This window comes from Martes martes, assembly GCF_963455335.1.
Source record: "Martes martes genome assembly, chromosome: 7".
Taxonomy (NCBI): Eukaryota; Metazoa; Chordata; class Mammalia; order Carnivora; family Mustelidae; genus Martes; species Martes martes.
Window position 1 is genome coordinate 66,630,523 of NC_137894.1, and position 6,157 is coordinate 66,636,679.

The following is a 6,157-nucleotide window of genomic DNA, read 5'->3' on the forward strand; positions in this document are numbered from 1 at the left end:
CAACATTCACAGTGTTTCTCTATGTAAGATGCAGGAAGATGCAGGATGACCAAACTTCTGTTCAAAAGAAAAAAAAAAAAAAGCACCCGAAACACACAACTAGAGCAAAGACTTCCTCCGTTGTCTATCAGCTCCCCCCCTGAAATGACCAAAGAAACATAAAAGTAGAAAAGGTCTGCATCACAGTGGGAAACTAAGGAAGGTTGCCATCCATATGATAACACTTTTTAAAAAACAGTCAAGCTATAGTTTACCTGGGACCAGATTAAAGGAATCTATCAAAGGTCAGCTTGCAACCAGTACTCCAGAGAAAAAAAATCACCAGGAGACCCTGAAAGATTTCCACCAACCCCCTCCCACAGTTTGCATCTGGAGATGAGATACTAGAGGTCGGGCAGAGAAGAGCACCGAGTGGGATCTGTTTTGCTGGGATACAGATAGTATCCAGAAAAGACTACCCAGAGAGCCCCCCCAAGCACTTGAAGCAGGCATATCTTGTGCCATGGGGTGTCTCATGAATGCCCTTGAAAGCTACGAAGGATGTGTGCTTGCCATAGAGGCTGAGCCAAAGAGAAAAACCAACTTTCAGTCCACAACTCCTAATGCAAAGAAGAAAATTCATAGAGATGGACAGTCCCGGCCCTTGGTCTCTTTTCTCTGGTCTCTGTTCTCAGGTCACTAACCTGGCAACAGTGAGTTGCTATCAAGCAGGCCTCTGGGGCAGATGAAATAGGAAGATTGTCACAATAACCTGGTGGTGTGGTAGAGGTCCCTGTGTCCAACACAGGTCCCACCACATCTCCTCATCAGTGTGGTTTAAAAGACCCTGTGCCCCTTGGGGTCCTTGCTGGCTGGATATTGCCACCCGGGTCACCTAGATATGCTTTCCTCTGCAGAGATTTAGGGACACGTTGACATAAGGATGAGATCTGTCTGGGCTCCACAAGAAGAGAAGAAGAGAAATTTCTCTTTGGGGGTGGCTCACTTTAGTGCTACTCTGTCCCAACTGCCCACAGATCATGACACCCCCATCAGTTGCAGTAAGAGCCCAGAAGTCAGCCCATTGCTCTGACCCCAGCAGGTGGCCCAGGGGTCCTTGCAGAGTCCCCAGCTGTCCCACACACCCTAGCAGCCCAGGTCACCAGGTGCAACCTCCTCTCTGCAGTGAGGCGTGGCCAATCTTACATGCCTCTTTTAGGATTTCTGATGTTGAAACAATGATCTCAGCCTTCCTTTTCCGTGCAGAAAAAAAGTGTTTTCAAAAAAACATATAAGATTTCTCCTCATCTGTGACACCATCCTAAACACACCATTATTTTAGTTCCCACTGAGGAAGAAAAATCTCTGCTATTTCAACAATGACGTGGTATTGGATCACTTGACATTCTTATTCTATTAATAGAGATACCTTTTTAAGGCTTATAGAAGTATAGAATTTTAAATCATACGCCATTCTTATGCATATTTTTAAAAAGGGAAATAGAAGTAAAAAATAAATTTGGTTCCACTTCAGGGTCCTACTCTTCTATTCATGTTTCCACTCAGAGCTGATGTCCCCATTTTTCCACATCACAGGACTTCACTGCCACCAGGAGAGCTAGCAATGTAGTTTCTTACAAGGGAAAACCAATAGACACTATTTTGTTATTGGCATTAATGTTTTGGATAACTATAAGTCTAAGTATGATTTTTATTAAAAAAATAAATGTGTCTTCTAATGGAATTTAAAACGTGTGTAAATTTTAATACATAAAGAGCACAAAAATTAGGGAAAAAGCTGTAAGAAAAGAGAAATTATATCATAGGATCATGCACTAGAATAGAAGATCATGCATATAAGAAATAAACAGAAACCATGAATGTGTTTATCTTTCTTAATTTAGACTCAAATTTAATGAAAAATAAAATCAAACTCTGTTCATAATCTGCCAGCACTGTATCCTAAATTATATAGCAAAGAGGCTAAAAACAAAAGAATAAACAAAAATGCAGAAACATTCAAACAAAAAAGAGTTGGCAATATTTTTTTAAGATTTTATTTATTTACTTGACAGAGATCACAAGTAGGCAGAAAGGCAGGCAGAGAGAGGGGGGGAAGCAGGATCCCTGCTGAGCAGAGAGCCCAATCCCAGCACCCTGAGATCATGACCTGAGCTGAAGGCAAAGGCTTAATCCGCTGAGCCACCCAGGCACCCAGGAGTTGGCAATATTATTCAAAGACTAAAAGAATTAGAAAGAAAAAGTACCATTTTATGTTTCCAAAAAAATACATAGTCACAAGATAGCTATAATAATAATGGAACTTTATGTAAACAAATAACACAACATTGACATAAATAATATAAGAATTGTTGGAAACAAAAAGAGAGTTGCAGCAAGTCAGTGCTCTTGGGAAACAGCTCACCTGTGTCACAACTTTTGACAGACCAAGGATAAGAGAATTCAAACTACATTTAAAAATGAATTTGATAGGTATGATAGTGCTCATACACAGAGAATACCCTGCCTTTTAGAAATCTTTAGGATGTTTATAAAAACAAATTATATATTAGATACCTCAGTAAATGCCAAATGTGGAAATAGTTAATATATTTTTATCACAATCCAACTAACATTATTTACAAATATATACACAGCAACATCAAAAACCTTACTCACTGGGAAAAGAAAATTCTTCTAAATTCAATTTAAAAATGCAATTTTAGAATAATTAACACAAAACATTGATAATTACACATAACAAAATGTATGGTGAGAAAGCGGGACTCAAAGGTAGATTTACACCTATAAAGAGATTCATTCATAAGTAAGAAAAAATGGAAGTTAACATTCAACTCAAGAAGTTAGAAGCTGTAAAAAAAAAAAAAGAAGAAGAAGTTAGAAGCTGTGCCAGGTAACTGTAAGAAAGCATGAAGAAAAAACTAGGGAAGCAAAGGAGGGAATTAAAAAACTCAGGGTCTGGAATCAGAGAGGAACTGAGACTCTCAGTGTCCCTACTTAGTAGTGCAGGGACCACTACCTACCCTCCTGAAGAATTCATTTTCTCATTTGTAACTTGAGGATTATTTAAAAACCTACCCTTGAGGGCTGTTGCAAAGAGATGAGATCATGTGTATTAACAGCTGAGCACTTGATGGTAAATACTTAACTAAGTGTTAGCTGTTATTATTTTCAGAAAAGACAAAAAGAGTACAGCTGATAAACTCAAGTGCTGTTTGTTGCTATTATAGCTAAAACAAAAAAGAATCATGGAAGCATAAAAGATAAAAAATACATCCAAAATTACAAATGGACTATAGACTGTTAGTACAACTTTGAAGAACAATGTTTTTTTAAAACTCTAGCTTGGTAAATTTTTTAGTTCCAGTGAAATATATTAATTTCCAGCAAAATTTACATTTTTTACTAAAATTAACACAAGAAGACAAAAATGCCTGACAAAATCTAATACTTTGGAATAAAGTGTAAGGATTGTCAAATAATTAGCCGCAGAAAGGTATCCACCCAAGGGACTTTTTTTCTAGGTGACACCATTTAAAATTTCAAAGAAAAGATAATTACAATCCTATTAAAGCTGTTGCTGAATGGAGCAAGATAAAAGTCTTTCTCTTCTTCAGTTATTCTGGGAAACTCTCATGAGCGCAATACCAAGAGATGACACACCATAAAAACTGGAAGGGACAAGTAACTTTCTTGTATGAATAAACATGGAAAAATCCCAAATAAAATACTAACAACTCAATTTTATCGATAGATTCAAGTAATAATTTATTATAATCAGGAATACAGATACCCTTATTGTCAGAAAATCAGTTAAATTGAGCATTAGCTACCATTTATTGATTCATAATTATTTGAATATTTCATTGTAACTGTATAGAATGCCTCTGGAAGAATGCTCAGACAACCAGTAAGGGTTGACTCTAAAGAAGAAAACAAGATGAATGAAGCACAGGTGTGTGTGTGTGTGTGTGTGTGTGAGAGAGAGAGCTCTAATTTTAAGTCTGTCATAATGACTACTCAAAAATAATATATTTTTAAAAGATTTTATTTATTTATTTGGCAGACAGAGATCACAAGTAGGCAGAGAGGCAGGCAGAGAAGAGAGGAGGAAGCAGGCTCCCCGCTGAAGAGAGAGCCCGATGCGGGGCTTGATCCCAGGACCCTGGGACCATGACCTGAACTGAAGGCAGAGGTTTAACCCACTGAGCCACCCAGGTGCCCCTCAAAAATAATATTTTAAAATGAAATCCATAATGTGTGGAATTATTGAGTCAGTATCCTATACATCTAAAACTAATACAACATTGTATGTTAACTATACTGGAATCAAAATTTTAAAAAATGAAATCCATAAATAACTGAACTACTTGCCTGTCAGGTTGTATTTATGTATCATGTTGAAGTGACATATATCATGAGGGTCATATGTAACAAGCTTTAAAAAGTTTTATAAAGCACAGAAAGATGTAAGATATTATGCCATCATTAGATTCTGTTGCACTTACCTATAAAATAAACAACAAAATCATCACTATAAAAATTTTTTGATATTACCTCCTACCCACTAAGTTTAGTTTAGTTAAAAAAAAAAAACAACAAACAACTTACGATTCCCTTCTGGATAAAAACAGTGATAGAGAAATGTTGGCTTGGACTTAATAGTCAGTTATAACCCTGCACATTTTATTTACTGAAGCTCAGGAGAGGACAAGTATAATCTTCATAAATCCTTGGGTTTTATTTCCTGGACTACATAAAACTCAGAGTTGATATTATCCATGGTAGGATGAGGTCATTACAATAATGTAATTAAGTTTGTACGAATCCATGCATGGCAAGTGTAGTATGCTCTTTTTTACCTTTTTAAACACAAAATCCAACCAGGATGCTGTCTTAAATATCTGTTCCTCTGTAATAACTATCACAAATTTATCAGGTTAAAACAATGCCCATTTATTATCTCACAGCTCCTATGGGTGGAGAGTACAGACCTAGCTTAACCAAGTCCTCTGCTCTGGGTTTCCCAGCATGCAGTCAAGGTGTTGGCAGTGGCTTTGGTCTCATCTGAGGTTCAAAGTCTTTCAAATTCACATGGTTTTTGGCTAAATTAATTTCCTTGCAACTGTAGAACTCATGGCTGTAAGCTTCTTCAAGGCTGGTAGAGGAGACAACCTCTTTCTTCTAGACCCTTTTTTAAAGGGTTCACCTCATTAAACCAGACCCACCTGGCTCAGTCTCCCTTTTGATTAAATTAACGCTGCTTGATTAAAAACTATAATTACATATTCAAAACCCTTCGCCTTAAAAAAAAAAAAAATCTCTTCACCTTTGCCAAACACATAAGGTAACCTAATCACTGGAGTGCTGTCCCGTCATACTCATAGGTCTTCCCCAAACTCAAGGGAAGAAGCTGACACAGGGTGACCATGAAGAAACCATCTTAGAATTCTATCACAAATGTTACCTCACATTCTGAAGATTCATGTATCAGCCACTAAGAGCTAAATTGGCAATTAGGTAATAAGTTAAAAATGCCCTGAGTAGTATCTAAACAAAAGCCCACTATCTACACATAATGAATGATGCCCATTTCTCAGGAACTAGAACCATAAAAATAAATTAAGGCTGAAAAGGACCTCAGAGATCCTCTAGCACTAAATCAAGCTTCTCAGACAGAATATTCATGCACAATTCTGATTACATTGTTTTTCAGTGTTTTCCAGCACGTTAAATGAGCAGCAAATAAACAACAAATGTCAGCAGGGATAATGCAGCAAAACATCAAAAACCCTTTTTTAAGAAGAAATCCACACCTCAAAAACATGGCAGTCTGAGGTCATTCAGTGTAGCAGACACAGACTCTCCATACCTCACGAGAGCCTGAGGACATTGTCACTTATGAGAGGACAGCCTTATGGCCGAAAAGTTTGACTTTGTTCCATGTACTCTGGCTAAGACAGCAAGAATAGGTGCAGTTCATCCTTGGAAAAATTCTTCTTCATATAGTTGATGTCAAGGGATGGCTAAGCTTCAGTTATCTGGAAAATTAATTTACATGGAATGACTGCGATGAAGCAGAATTCACGGCACTCTTGCATAAGACTTAAAGAATGTATTTTCAGGTTGGGTAGTTCAAGAAGAGGACTGTGGAAGG